This window comes from Arachis ipaensis, chromosome B4, assembly GCF_059453495.1.
Source record: "Arachis ipaensis isolate K30076 ecotype BB chromosome B4, ASM5945349v1, whole genome shotgun sequence".
Taxonomy (NCBI): domain Eukaryota; kingdom Viridiplantae; phylum Streptophyta; class Magnoliopsida; order Fabales; family Fabaceae; genus Arachis; species Arachis ipaensis.
In genome coordinates, this window is record NC_142439.1 from 134,483,207 (window position 1) to 134,498,908 (window position 15,702).

At 30.4% G+C, this 15,702-nt stretch overlaps 1 protein-coding gene across 1 annotated transcript in view; it reads right to left on the minus strand.

The window, feature by feature from the left end:
* Nucleotides 1–15,702, minus strand: part of LOC148569316 (uncharacterized) — a 163,378-nt gene that overhangs the window by 103,647 nt on the left and 44,029 nt on the right. The gene's annotated exons all lie outside the window — the stretch shown is intronic.

The window sequence follows — 15,702 nt, forward strand, 5'->3', positions numbered from 1 at the left end:
GCAAATGGCAATAAGGCAAGAGACATCAGAGTCAACTCTCAATGAAGGGGCCCGCAGAGGATGGTGACAAGGAAAAAAAGAAAAAGAAAAAGAAAAAGAAAACGAAAATTGTTGTATGAAGATGAAAGATTATAGTTATGTTACTTATAGCTAAAATTGAAATTGAAGTTGGATAAATTTCATTTTCCAAGTGTATTCTGTGATGAAGTAGTCTTACTCAAGTTGTAAATATTGATTATTGATTTCAGAGGTGAATGCCAATAACACGGTATCACTCAAATTTTTCATCGAATTAAACATAAATAATTAATTTTAGGTATCTATAGTTTAATTAAATTCTCGATTAGCAACTTTAACTTATAAAGTTTGTAAATAGATTCAATTAGATATTGAGTAATTATTGTTAATGTTTTTTTTTTCTTCTAGAAAAAGGAATATTCAATTGGATGTTGCACTGGTACAATTTATTTTTTAAAATAAAAAACTATATCTACAAGTTTTTGGTCATGGACTAGAAACCCAAATCAACTGGCCCATAATGAATTCTGACGCAGGCCAAAATAGACAATCATAAGCCCAAAAAAATGGAGAGAAAAGTGGCTCTTCCCAAGACAACGTTGTTTGATTTTGGCGCCATTTCCATTCCTTTTCCCACAGTGTGTTGTATTGTAATTAGGAGTGTTCAAAACCGATCCAGACCGAATAAAACCGATCGATCAAACCGAAAATCGAATAAACCGAAAACCGAAAAAATCGAAAAAATACTTAATATTCTATAGTTTGTGAAAGCTTTGACATTTGTCTATGCTATTTCATTTTGTCAGTGAATATTGAATATTTTGTCGAAGCCATTATACTTACTAATGCTACTAATATGGAACCAGATCATTAACGAATATGTATTTAGATGTTGTGAGTTTGGGATTATTTTACAAATATAAATCACCTTGTTACTTATAAGCAAATACACCATAGTGAGTTGGGACAACAGTTACTTGTGTTGAGGGTGGCAGGACTGCTCTATAGATGCTTAAGCCTCCGCACAATTTCGATGCTTGTTTCATGGCTCTCCAAATGCCAGAAATGGATCTAAAATCAAGATGTATCAGATACAGCAGAACATGACCACTAACAGAATTTGAAATTCACCACTAAGGGGCAAGAAAAGAAAAAGGGTGTTTGCTGAATATGAGCAATGGTGCATAGCTGATCCGCAAAGCAGCGACGTTGAGTTGCAGGCAGCACTGAATTGGGCTTGTGGAAGTGGAGGTGCAGATTGTAGCAAAATCCAAGTGAACCAACCATGCTTTCTCTCATTGCATTGAACGCAGCTGCAAAAGTTGAGACAGGGCTCAAACACCCCAAGAGACCTAATTGTGTTCCAATTATAATAGTGTCACAATCTTTGGTATTGACCTACAAAATTTGTGATGAGAAAAATGAGTTTCCATTTTATTTTTTGGAACGTGGAATTGGAGTCTCTTTATCTAAAGCTAAACTTTATATCACAAACCCTTTATAGACTTTGGACCAACCATCAAATATCACATGATATCAATCACACCACAGATTTTTTGTGAGTGGCTCATATGAATCCACCTTTAAGAGGTTGTAACAGTAAAATCTTTACAATTAATGATGTGTTTTGATTGATTTGTCTTCATGTGACTTCAAGGTTACAGATTCAAGTCGTAGAATCAGCTATTGATGTAATTATCAGATTAGAGCTTATCAACTAGAACACAAACATAACAAATAAGTCAACAGAACATATTAAACTGACTGGATAGGAGATGATGCTCTTAAATTTGTCAAGAAAACAGAAAAGGGAAAGCAAGAGCAGTGAAAACAAGGACAAGGACAATGGGAACAAGTTGTAACATGATTTTTCTTTGTTTTCCCTTTTCTCTTGTTGAAAATGTGTCTCATTGCATTGTATAGATGGGAAAATGAGAAGAATTTTCTTCTTAACAACAACCGATTCCAAAAGAGTATGAACTGCTTTTGAATAGACAAACATGGCTCTCTCATTTGACAAAATGCAATCAATTGAAAAAGAAAATACTGAAGGGAGTGCCAATCAAAAGTCTACAATTCTAATATTTTAAAACTTCAAATCTATTAAAAAAAATTTCTTTCCCGTTTTAACAAAAGAAGCAACATTAAGACACAAACTTATGGATACAGCATGAAGATACAGTTGGCTCATTGCACAGTAACAGAGCAAGAGAAGAGTTACGGAAAAATGACAATTGACATAGCTTGAACAATAACTTCTGGCCCAATCCAGCAATTTTGCATTTTTTGGAAAACATTCACCCACATCTTACTAATAAAACTCACAAAAAGTTTCCTTGCTAACATTGTTGTTCAGATATTGCAAACATAAGGGGGGGGGGGGAGGGAATCTACCTTGAAAAAACCAAGGAGAATAGAGACTCAGGTTGCATCAGATGCAGTGGAGAATCCTGCACTCTACATATTGGATTCGGTTACAATTTCATCAAACTTCCACTAGTGACAGGTAATAAATAGATCATATGAATTTGTGTTATATAATACCTGAAGGATTGATCCAGCATACTGAAGCACATTTGGTTGCCCTGTGATCTGTTACAAATTTCAGTGTGAATACAATGAAAATCTGGGAACTATGATGATTTTTTACTATTTTACTTGAGTAGTTGTTATGATGATTTTTACTATTTTATTTGAGCAGTTGCTATACCTGTTGAAACAAGACCAATCCTGCACCAATGGTAAGGGCTTTCAAGCATTTTCCTCTGAATATTTCTCCGAAAATAACCTCTTTTTCTTCACCCACATAAGCAAGCTCAGCCAAAATTTCATCCACTTGCCGATGAGCTGATTCATCAACAGCTTGACCTCGAAGACGGCACAGACAATGAATTGCGGTGCTTTTCAACTCCTCTCCATCCCCTTTCCCCTGTATAGCACATAAAAGTAGCCATCTATGAGAAGCTAGGAGCCAACACATTCCAATTTCCATGATTACTGCCAAAGGACTACTAACTCCAAATGTGAAAAAGAGAGACACTTGGGACAAGGGATGGTGAAAGACGTCGTTTTGAACAAACCCCACAAATCAAAAGGGAAGAAAACATCAGCGTCACGGTTTCAAGTTTCAACTGACTTGGAACAATAAAATCCTACCTTTGTTAGAACTCACCAAATCATGAAGCAGCTTCTAATCGCGCGAAGGAGGCTGACGGCGAGACTCGAAGCAAGAAGACGACGAGCCCCAAGACCTGCTACTTCTACCGCCGGCGACGAAGAGCGCAACGAAGGCGCCCGACTATGTGCAAGACGATGACGACATAGAGAGCAACGGTGACGTCACGGTGAGAGAGATGAGAGAGACCGAGCTCCAGGGGGAGAGAGACACGAAGAGGAGTGAAGAACTTGAGAAGATGAAGAGGTCTCTGAAACTCAGATTTCACAAACAATTTTTTTTTGTTTTTTAGATATATTTTTGTTTTGTTGTTTAAATTATTTAAAAATATAAAATTAGGATAGGATGAATTCTAAAATTTAATAGTAAAATTATATGCAGTTGTATATATTTATAGTAAAATTAATAATTTAAAATTATTAAATAACAATTTAATTAAACATATTAAGTTATTTAATAATTATTAATTAACAGGTTCACACCAAGATAACTATATCTAAATCATTATCATGTACACATAGAATTTATGCTTAATAGGCTTGAGGTGTGTGGCCCATAACTAGTAGTTATATAAGATTATGTGCTTGTTTGTGCGCCATTATTTTGTTAAAAAAAAAAATCTTTTTTTCATTAAAAAAAGATCTTTTTTTATTTTTTAGCGTGTTTGGTAAATTTCTAGTAATAAAAGTAAAAGCACTAGAAAAATAAAAAAAAGATCTTTTTTGAGAAGCTGTAATTTACATATTTTTTTAAAAGATCTTTTTTCCTTAAAAAAAAGATGTTTTTCATGTAATAAATAAACAAAAAAGTACTTTTATATTATTATACCCAAATATAGACCTTGTTTGGGTAAACTTTTAAGAAAAGATCTTTTTTTGAGTTATCTTTTATAAAAGATCTTATGAAAAAGTAAAAGTAATTTTATGTTTGGATATCTCATACAAAAAGATATTTTTATCTATCAATTATATTTGGGTATAATAATATAAAAGTACTTTTTTGTTTATTTATTACATGAAAAACATCTTTTTTTTAAGGAAAAAAGATCTTTTAAAAAAAGATGTAAATTACAGCTTCTCAAAAAAGATTTTTTTTTTTATTTTTCTAGTGCTTTTACTTTTACTACTAGAAATTTACCAAACACGCTAAAAAATAAAAAAAAGATCTTTTTTTAATGAAAAAAAGATTTTTTTTTAACAAAATAATGGCGCACAAACAAGCACATAATCTTATATAACTACTAGTTATGGGCCACACACCTCAAGCCTATTAAGCATAAATTCTATGTGTACATGATAATAATTTAGATATAGTTATCTTGGTGTGAACCTGTTAATTAATAATTATTAAATAACTTAATATGTTTAATTAAATTGTTATTTAATAATTTTAAATTATTAATTTTACTATAAATATATACAACTGCATATAATTTTACCATTAAATTTTAGAATTCATCCTATCCTAATTTTATATTTTTAAATAATTTAAACAACAAAACAAAAATATATCTAAAAAACAAAAAAAAATTTGTTTGTGAAATCTGAGTTTCAGAGACCTCTTCATCTTCTCAAGTTCTTCACTCCTCTTCGTGTCTCTCTCCCCCTGGAGCTCGGTCTCTCTCATCTCTCTCACCGTGACGTCACCGTTGCTCTCTATGTCGTCATCGTCTTGCACATAGTCGGGTGCCTTCGTTGCGCTCTTCGTCGCCGGCGGCAGAAGCAGCAGGTCTTGGGGCTCGTCGTCTTCTTGCTTCGAGTCTCGCCGTCAGCCTCCTTCGCGCGATCAGAAGCTGCTTCATGATTTGGTGAGTTCTAACAAAGGTAGGATTTTATTGTTCCAAGTCAGTTGAAACTTGAAACCGTGACGCTGATGTTTTCTTCCCTTTTGATTTGTGGGGTTTGTTCAAAACGGCGTCTTTCACCATCCCTTGTCCCAAGTGTCTCTCTTTTTCACATTTGGAGTTAGTAGTCCTTTGACAGTAATCATGGGAATTGGAATGTGTTGGCTCCTAGCTTCTCATAGATGGCTACTTTTATGTGCTATACAGGGGAAAGGGGATGGAGAGGAGTTGAAAAGCACCGCAATTCATTGTCTGTGCCGTCTTCGAGGTCAAACTGTTGATGAATCACCTCATCGGCAAGTGGATGAAATTTTGGCTGAGCTTGCTTATGTGGGTGAAGAAAAAGAAGTTATTTTCGGAGAAATATTCAGAGGAAAATGCTTGAAAGCCCTTACCATTGGTGCAGGATTGGTCTTGTTTCAACAGGTATAGCAACTGCTCAAATAAAATAGTAAAAATCATCATAACAACTGCTCAAGTAAAATAGTAAAAAATCATCATAGTTCCCAGATTTTCATTGCATTCACACTGAAATTTGTGACAGATCACAGGGCAACCAAATGTGCTTCAGTATGCTGGATCAATCCTTCAGGTATTATATAACACAAATTCATATGATCTATTTATTACCTGTCACTAGTGGAAGTTTGATGAAATTGTAACCGAATCCAATATGTAGAGTGCAGGATTCTCCACTGCATCTGATGCAACCTGAGTCTCTATTCTCCTTGGTTTTTTCAAGGTAGATTCCCCCCCCCCTTATGTTTGCAATATCTGAACAACAATGTTAGCAAGGAAACTTTTTGTGAGTTTTATTAGTAAGATGTGGGTGAATGTTTTCCAAAAAATGCAAAATTGCTGGATTGGGCCAGAAGTTATTGTTCAAGCTATGTCAATTGTCATTTTTCCGTAACTCTTCTCTTGCTCTGTTACTGTGCAATGAGCCAACTGTATCTTCATGCTGTATCCATAAGTTTGTGTCTTAATGTTGCTTCTTTTATTAAAACGGAAAAGAAATTTTTTTTAATAGATTTAAAGTTTTAAAATATTAGAATTGTAGACTTTTGATTGGCACTCCCTTCAGTATTTTCTTTTTCAATTGATTGCATTTTGTCAAATGAGAGAGCCATGTTTGTCTATTCAAAAGCAGTTCATTACTCTTTTGGAATCGGTTGTTGTTAAGAAGCAAATTCTTCTCATTTTCCCATCTATACAATGAAATGAGACACATTTTCAACAAGAGAAAAGGGAAAACAAAGAAAAATCATGTTACAACTTGTTCCCATTATCCTTGTCCTTGTTTTCACTGCTCTTGCTTTCCCTTTTCTGTTTTCTTGATAAATTTAAGAGCATCATCTCCTATCCAGTCAGTTTAATATGTTCTGTTGACTTATTTGTTATGTTTGTGTTCTAGTTGATAAGCTCTAATATGATAATATCATCAATAGCTGATTCTACGACTTGAATCTGTAACCTTGAAGTCACATGAAGACAAATCAATCAAAACACATCATTAATTGTAAAGATTTTACTGTTACAACCTCTTAAAGGTGGATTCATATGAGCCACTCACAAAAAATCTGTGGTGTGATTGATATCATGTGATATTTGATGGTTGGTCCAAAGTCTATAAAAGGTTTGTGATATAAAGTTTAGCTTTAGATAAAGAGATTCCAATTCCACGTTCCAAAAAATAAAATGGAAACTCATTTTTCTCATCACAAATTTTGTAGGTCAATACCAAAGATTGTGACACTATGAGAAGGTTGGAGGGAGAATATTTCTTGAGGATATGGTTAGGATGAGCTCTCATGACGTCAGCAATGTTGATGGTGAGAGTAGTAAGCTCTTCAATTCTGCCATTGGAGTGAACTATACGTATCACGTCCAATGCCCCGCATGGTAGGATGCATGATATGCATCCCCTTATGCTATTCTTCATTATTAAAGCTAAACTCTTGTGTAATTAGTTAAAGAAACTCTTAAAAAAGGCTTGAATCCGCTTGTGGGATTAGGCGATATAGATATCAGAGAATAAATTTTAAGGTAAGACTGATTTTTTCTTAGGTGATTGGGTAAAGTTTAATAGTTCCAAGCTAAACGTACTAAATCAATTAGCTTTCCAAACCAAAGTAGCGGACTTAGCACACGTTGCTTAAAGTTGACGTATGATAAAAGAACCTCCATTTCCTTGGAGAAGAAGATGGGGAAGCTATAAGAAAGAATCTGCGCGCATTTTGGAGAAGAAGATGCAACCGTATAATGTTAAACCAAAATATATATAGAAAAAGAGTTAGCTAGAAAAAGATGCGAGTCACATAAAGAGAAAGAGAGAGAGTGAAAGGGAATGGGAATGGCCGAATGGGAATGGACTTTTCAAAGTTTTACTTTTACTCTTTTGTTAGTGTTACTCATCCTATAAACTATAAAGTTCTTGTTGCTTCCATCACCCCACATTTACGCCATAATAATAATAATAATAATAATAATAATAATAATAATAATAATAATAATAATAATAATAATAATAATAATAATAGTACTACCCTTTCAATATTAATATTTTATACACATATTAACACCTTAATTCTGCCATTGGAGTGAACTATACGTATCACGTCCAATGCCCCGCATAGTAGGATGCATGATATGCATCCCCTTATACTATTCTTCATTATTAAAGCTAAACTCTTGTGTAATTACTTAAAGAAACTCTTAAAAAAAGCTTGAATCCGCTTGTGGGATTAGGCGATATAGATATCAGAGAATAAATTTTAAGGTAAGACTAGTTTTTTCTTAGGTGATCAGGTAAAGTTTAATAGTTCCAAGCTAAACGTACTAAATCAATTAGCTTTCCAAACCAAAGTAGCGGACTTAGCACACGGTGCTTAAAGTTGACGTATGATAAAAAACCTCCATTTTCTTGGAGAAGAAGATGGGGAAGATATAAGAGAGAATCTACGCGCATTTTGGAGAAGAAGATGCAACCGCATAATGTTAAACTAAAATATATATAGAAAAAGAATTAGCTAGAAAAAGATGCGGGTCACATAAAGAGAAAGAAAAAGAGAGAGAGAGAGAGAGAAAGAAAGAGGGAATGGGAATGGCCTAATAGGAATGGGCTTTTCAAAGTTTTACTTTTACTCTTTTGTTAGTGTTACTCATCCTATAAACTATAAAGTTCTTGTTGCTTCCATCACCCCACATTTACACCATCATAATAATAATAATAATAATAATAATAATAATAATAATAATAATAATAATAATAATAATAATAGTAGTAGTAGTACCCTTCCAATATTAATATTTTATACACATATTAACACCTTACTTTATATTCCTATACATTTTTCGTATAGAAAATTTTTAAACATTCTTAAAATATTAATATAATTTTAATTGTTAATGTCAATTAATAAATAATGTATACTTTTTATAATTAAAATTAATGGTTAAAATTGCTAATACATATATATTTTAAAAATATTTAAAATTTTTCCTATCATATAATATAATCATCATAACAAAGTTTATCTCTTCTTCTAAATAATCACATAATATAATTATATATAAAGTTTAACTTAATTTCACATAAACCATATATATAGTCAAATTAACAAAAGTGTAGCGCTAACTATTTTAACTAGAAGTGATACAAATATAAATATATATAATTAAAAATTTAATTTTGATATATTTTTATGGAAAGTTTTGGCTAATTATGACTGAAAATTTTTTGTTACCAAATTTTTTTCCATCACAATATATAGTGTGAGTGAGGATGCCAAATTCAAAATAAACGGCATTTATACTTAAAATCTTATCGTAACGGATAAGGTTAAAAGGGATTCTAACTGTATTGAAAGAAAACCTAATAAATTAATACATGGAGAGATCATTTTTATTTTCTCACAAAATCTTAAGAGTAATAGAAAATACGAAAATTTAAAAAATTAAAAACTCTAATTAAAAGTGAACTGATTATAAAACCTATTGCACAGAGATAATCTTAAAAATGAAATCCGAAATATGATGCTTAAATAAGTCAAACAAAACCACTTGTGCCCGCTTGGACATTGTACTTTGGAGGACTTGGAAGAGTCAAAATTGTTGAATTGTCCTCAATAACCTCTGGTGAGTGGTGACATATTCCTTCTCTCATTTTAAGATAAAGGAACCTTAATTATTTTCCCTCATAAGCCAATGGTCAACGGAAAAAAATAAATTGAAAACTAATTATCTTGAAAACCTATAACCTCTTGATTTTTTTCTGATAGTATTGAACCCCGCTTGATTTTGTTTTAGTCTATATATTGGGCTAGTCTAAGTGCTATTACTAATTTTCGCATTAGTATACTTTTCATTTTATTTTCTTCGTATTAAGTGTTGTCAGCAAACAGAGAAAAAACTAGCATGAGTATGGGCAATAAGAGAAAAAGGAAAAAGAAAAGGAAAAGGTTGTTGTGTCATAGAATTCTCCTTTTATTTGCACTAGTGGAATTACTTGGTAACTGTAGGACTATCCTTAATCTGAGATGCTATGCTTCAGATATTTTTCAATTAGAAACTAATCTGATCTAGGTTTTTCTCCCTCTTTCTTGTACTGATTACTTTTTTATAATAGGTGTTTGGCTCTTGGTACAAAGCGTATGGTTAATATGGAAGATAAATGCAAGTGAGTTTTAGAATAAAAAATGTAGGAAGAGAAAAAATATATACATATAAGGAGAAAAGAAGAAAGCGTGTGTATTGTGGGTAGGAAAGGGAAGGATGTGGATAATGAAGAAGAGCATAAGGGGATGCATATCATGCATCTTGCCATGCGGGGCACTAGACGTGATACGAATAGTTCACTCCAATGCTAGAGTTGAAGAGATCACCACTTGCACCATCAAGGCTGCTGACGTCATGAGAGCACATCCTAACCATGTCCTCAAGAACCTTTCTTCCCCCAATCTCCTCATCGTTTCTCCCCTGACCTCCGTCGCGGCAATATCTACTTCCTCGTTCCCATCCCTCCCCTCCCAACCAACACACTGCAGCAACATATCAGAAGCTCTCCACCCCCACTCACACAAGCACTAGCAGACCTTGCCGTCTTATTCTCTAGAAGCCTCACCTCGACACTATCTCTGAGTCGCCGCTGCCATCCTCTCATAGAATTTTTGGTCTTGCTTTATATTGTATAATATTCATTATATAGAAATAGTATTGTATTTATTTTGGTTTTATTTTGTTACTTTAATGATAGATTTTTTGGGCGTTAAATTTTTGCATGCACAAACTAAGGTTAAATTCAAAGTCAAAATATTAGCCACCAGAATGAGTAGTCAAAGATTTATTTGAGAGTCCATTGTGTTGAGGCAAACTTGATCCATTTAAATTACATGTGCCAGTTTCTTGAAAATTTGTTTCCTTAATATTGTTATTCATCTTATTTGCCAGATTCAGCTGCATGCATGGCGACACCTAATATAAATTCAGCACAGACTTTGTTTTATGTTTATTCTTGTTATGTGTTCATGCAACATTAGTCTTTGCTTCAACCTCAAATGTATGACACTTTTCCCTATCTCTCTCTCATACTCTTTTTTTTTTTTAATAAACTATTTTTATCACCAATTTTCTCTTTCAAGCTTAGTTATATTTTAAAAGTTGTTGAAATAGAGTTTTTATTTTACAAATTGAAAAAGTATAAGAACCAATTTTTAAGTAGTTAATAATAGTAATTTTTTTAATTATTTTTTTAATTTTTATTTTTGGAGAATTGGTAATTTAAAATTAAAATTTACGGTATATAATTTAAGAATTTAAAATTTAAAATTAAAAGAATTAACTGGTATTGGTGGAAAAATATTGACTTCTTAACTCTTACAAATTAGAAAATAAAATTTTCACATTAATTTTTCTTGATTTAAAATTTTAAATACCGTTTTTTTTTTAAATACCTCTATACTATTCTATTACTATATTTTGGTAGAGTACGGAAACAAAGAAAGAAAAAGCCAACAGCAAAGCTCCATCCTGCAGAAAGTTGGGTACCACTTCAGAGGGGTATGAGAAGTTTTCATTTAATTTTCAAGATTTTCAAGTTAATGAGAAGTTAACAATAAGGAGGGCTTTGATTAACCAGTGTTTTTTCCTCTTCCTCCTAATCTATGTCAATAATTTTAACAGTTATATATGAAGATCAATTTATTTTGAATATCATAAATAATGTTTACTTGTGACACCAATAAAATTCAAGAATAAATAAGAAAATATGTCTGTATAGTGTATATGTCCTTGTCTGTGGACATATCAATTAATGTATGTCAAGAACTAACGTGCTTCCAACAACTATCAATATTGAGTTATTCCTTGATTTCCTTAATTAGTATAGAAGTGCAAGGAAAAACATTTTTTTCTCCATGTTTTATTATCTTTTATAGATTCATTAAGCGTGATATTAGAGAAAAATATTTAGTGATCAATATTAAGTGATTTAGCTAAGCACAAATTTAATGTTTTATCTATGTGTCATAAAGATGAGGAATAAAGATAGATTTATGATGATAAAACTTAATTCATGATGTTTTTTATTATTAATTTTACATAAAAATAATTACAAGTGGGTTTTTATTAAAATATATTATGATAATAAAAAATAAGAAACTGATATTGTATCTATTTTGATTGAATGTCAAAAATAAACAAAGTTATTTCACTAGTGTTGAATGTGGTATTGAAGTGTTAGTTCATCATTTTAGTCACTGTCAATAAGGTATTACAGGGAGTATATACAAGCATGACAAAAGCTTGTCTGTTTAATTTGGGTCATTAAACAAGTGGAGGGAAATTGTACCTTGAAGAAGGACTATTGGGATTAACATTTAACATTATGTTAGGTCCCTACGCCTCAATGTCTAACTTAATAATACAAGTGTTGATCCACCATGTTTGAGTGATTAATTTTTGAGTTAATTATTCTGTTAATTTTTATAGTTTTATCAAATTTATAATTAGATTTTTATATATATTTTTTTTCAATTAATTTTTTATACTCTTTTTAGTTTTATAATTAGGTCATTCTTAATATAAAAAATATTAAAATTAATTGAATATTTTTTTATAAATTAAAGGTATTTATAATTAAAAATTTAATTAAATTTTTAACCGTATATTTTTTAGAAAAAATATTGTTAATTTTAATTTTTTGACAAAATTAAAAAATATAAAAATTTAATTAAAAATTTAATATAATTATAAAGACTAATAGAATAATTAAACCTTAACTTTGTTTTTTAAATATATCCATGAATATCATATGTTGATATCTACTAAAATCTAAAACTATTTTATATTATCAATAAATCACATTAAAAATTTTGAATAACCTTTACATAATAAAATTGAAAATAACTATAACAACTAATATGGTAGTATATAAATAAATTATACCATGAAAGTTTTATTCCATAAAAGTATTTAAACTAAAGCACGTTTATATCATTTTTCTATCTATTTTGATTTCTTCCTTTCCAATGAAAAATGAGTCAAATGAGTCAAATGACTAGTGCAAATGGGAGGCTGGATCACAAAACCGTACAACAGCATGATGTATTTTTGAATCGATAAAATAATGTACGACTTGTTCCTTTTTCATTTGGGGCCACTCTGAAAATAATTAAAAGATAAATTAAGTTAGATATTGTTACTTTTTGTTATTTGTATAAAAAGACTTAAAACTTAAGAGTTACATACGGAGATATTTCGTACTCACTAGGAGACAAACAATAATATTTTAGGATCATGTTATGTAGGCATAGAATGATAGAAAGATTGCACACAAATTGGTTATTTATATGTAAATATAGAATAATTTATATAATTATATTTATAATAAAATATAGCAATAATTGAGTTTTTGTGTTGATAAAATATTTAATTATTTTACTTTAAAAAGTTTATTTATTCTGCTATGAAAATTTTGATTATTTTAAAGATTTAACTAAAATATATCTTTAAAGAGAAATGTTATTTGTACCATAGTTGTCAGAACTGAACCGGTGATCGAACCGGTCAGGCTACTGGGTCACTGGGTCACTGGTTCAACCGGTGGGTCACTGGTTGAACCGGTTAATCCGGTCCCGCATAAATAAAACGTATAAAATAGCTAAAAACTTAAAAATTAACAGTTAAAAAACATATCTCCAATAACATTTTAATAAACATTAAGTCTCAAATCCTAAAAATAAGTAGTAATACCAAAATAAACATAAAATTTGTTAGTACTATTAGTCTATTACATAAACAACTCAATTTAACACAATGAAAATAAGCTGAATTAACCACATTGAACAAATGGCCCCATGCATGATCAGTATTTGATGAAGCCATCCTAAATTCCTAATCAGGAGTTGATCCTTGTCAATTTCTGTCTCTGTCTCTGTCATTGTTCCCGTACAGTTGTTTTCATGTGAAGTTTATATTTAAGAATCGTTAGATGATTTGACAAGTTTGACTAAATTATCATTTAACGATTTTCAATTATCAACTTCATATGAAGACAAATGTATGTGAGTCTTTACCTATTATTATATACTATAAATATTTGTTGAAAAAATAATATTAATAGATATCGTATAATCATGAAAAAATAAATAAATTGTGATTAATAAAATTTATTTATTTATCTTTTAAATTTATATTAAATATAAAAATATAGTTAAATAAAATATAAATTATTTAAAAATGAGTGACATTAAAATGAAAATAAATTGAATATAAGTAAACTAAAACATTCTATATGTATTATAATTTGTACATATAATGACAAGAAGCATTGTAGCCTGGTGGTCATGCTAGCGTCTTTGCTATCTTTAGGTAAGGGGTTTGAACCCAGTCATCCCATTTTGGATTTTTCCATAGCCCTGAATGTTCTTAACTTTTGAAATTAATTTCTCAAGCTACACTTATAAAATAGTTTCAATATAAATTTATCAAACGTCTATATTTTGTTATTTCCTTTTAATGATTTGTTAGCGTTTAGAAAAATGAAAATTTAAAATTTCATGCTGACAAACAAGGCTTTCGAGTTACATTTTATAATCATATATTAAAGAAAGTCTTATTAATTATTATGCTTTTTTTTTCATTAATTCCAAAAAAAAGTATAGTCTAATTTTGATATGTAGATAGTATCTCCCAAACCTTGTTTCACTTTTTATATGACAGAACACTTGTAAGAGTAAACACTTCATAACATAATAAAGTATTGCTGTCATTTTAAACCAATTAAATAAAGCGGAACAAAAAATAATTTGACACTAAATAATTAGAACAGTAATTTACAGGAATATAATGTAAAAAACTAACATCAAGATTAAATCAAATTAATGAATAAATTATCTGAAACATTCAGATTTCGGCCACCACATCGCGCAGTATTGGAACACATTATAATCTATTAGATATTTAAGTAAGAATTGGACATTGAGAGGGGCTAAATACATAGCAGATCTCTAATTGAGGACACATATTTTAAAATTAAACTAATAATTAATCATATTATTTCACCAAGAAATGTACTCTAAGTCTTCATATTCTTTTTTTGTTTTTCTTCTTCATTTCTAATCATGAGCTCTCCAAATACAAACACCATTAATAATGATAACAGTTTGGTATATTTCTAGTCACGAGCTCTGCTTTCTCTGAAAGGTGGGTTTAATGTTGCAACTGGGAAAGCGTCAAGTGTAGCAACTAGATATATCTATACAGATTTTAAGACACTCTCACTCCTGTTTTGAATATTTGACAACTGGCTTCAACAAAAATCGTGAAGGTCAATTTTTTTTCTTTCTATTTTCATGCAAAGTTCTTTTTCGCATGCTTTTTCATGTTAAGCTATTTTTGGAAAGGGTACACAAAAAAGGAATTGATTCTCCTTCTGCTGCTGCATATCCCGTGACCTTAGCAATATACTAATTTAAGTAATTGGGTTAGAGTCTACTTCTTTTTAATATTGGGTACTGATTTACGTCTCTCTATATTTGTTTACTTGACTACAAATTTTATTATTTTTTTGTAGTATTGTAAATTTATTGACAGAATTACTTATTCAATCGCAGATACAGTTATACAATAGTCTTAACATAATATAGTCCTAAATGTTCTTTACTTTTGAAATTAATTTCTCAAGCTACACTTATAAAATAGTTCCAATATAAATTTGTCAAGCGTCTATATTTTGTTATTTTCTTTTAATGATTTGTTAGTGTTTAGAAGAAAAAGTTTAAAATTTCATGTCGACAAACAAGGCCTTTGACTTACATTTTATAATCATATGCTAAGCAAAACCTTATTAATTATTATGCTTTTTTTTTCTTATTAATTCCAAAAAAAAAGTATAGTCTAATTTTGATATGTAAATAATATCTCCGAAATTATGTTTCACTTTTTATATAACAGAACACTTGCAAATTGTAAGAGTAAACACTTCAATATCATAATAAAGCATTGCTGTCATTTTAAACCAATTAAATAAAATAGAATAAGAATAATTTGACACTAAATAATTAGACCTTTTGCATGAATATGGAACTGCACTAGTTTTCATGAATTAGACCTTTTAAATTCTACTTCTCTATTAAGTTAAACATTGAGAGAGCGGGGACCTAACATG